This window comes from Triticum aestivum, chromosome 6B (genome assembly GCF_018294505.1).
Source record: "Triticum aestivum cultivar Chinese Spring chromosome 6B, IWGSC CS RefSeq v2.1, whole genome shotgun sequence".
NCBI lineage: Eukaryota > Viridiplantae > Streptophyta > Magnoliopsida > Poales > Poaceae > Triticum > Triticum aestivum.
In genome coordinates this window covers 46,570,276-46,571,127 of record NC_057810.1, presented here as the reverse complement: position 1 = coordinate 46,571,127, position 852 = coordinate 46,570,276, and positions in this window count along the sequence as shown.

Sequence of the window (852 nt, the reverse complement as noted above, 5' to 3'; positions counted from 1 at the left end):
AGAAGAAAAAAACAGAAGAAAAACATAAGAAAAAAGGAAAAACAGAAGAAAAAAACAGAAGAAAAAAGGAAAAAGGAAAAAGGAAGAAAAAAACAGAAGAAAAAGGAAGAAAAAAACAGAAGAAAAAAACAGAAGAAAAAAGGAAAAACAGAAGAAAAAAACAAACAGAAGAAAAACATGAGAAAAAAACAGAAGAAAAAAGGAAAAAGGAAAAAAGGAAGAAAAAAAAAATATGCCACCTACTGGGCCACCACGGCCTGAATACGACTAGAAACCCATTACAGGGCCAGGATTCAGGCCCGCAGAAGGCCCAGTAGGCCCACAGGCACATAGTGACAGAATAGGCCCGTAAGCCTGCATTTGAGAGGAGCTCGAAGTGGTGAGCGCAGCCGCGCTTATAAACCACTGTCGAAGCCTCTCGGCTAGCGAGGTGGGACTAAACATCCCACCGCACCGCGCCAGTTCTAGCACGGACCTTTAGTCGCGGTTGGGGAGGAGGACCGCGACTAAAGGGTACCTTTAGTCGCGGTTGGGGTGGCGGGCCGCGACTAAAGGGTCTTTCTGCGCGGGAACGGAGGCGGCGCCAAAACACTTTAGTCGCGGTTGGGGAGGCGGACCGCGACTAAAGGGCACCCTTTAGTCGCGGTTGGGGTGGCGGGCCGCGACTAAAGGGTACCTTTAGTCGCGGTCCGCCACACCAACCGCGACTAAAGGTGCGTCTATAAATACTGCACTTAATAGTTTTGCCACTTCCCATTCTCCTCTCTCTCGACGCCGAAGCGCTGCCCCGGCCGACGCCGACGCCGAACCCTGCCCCGACGCCGACGCCGACGCCGAAGCCCTGCCCCGACG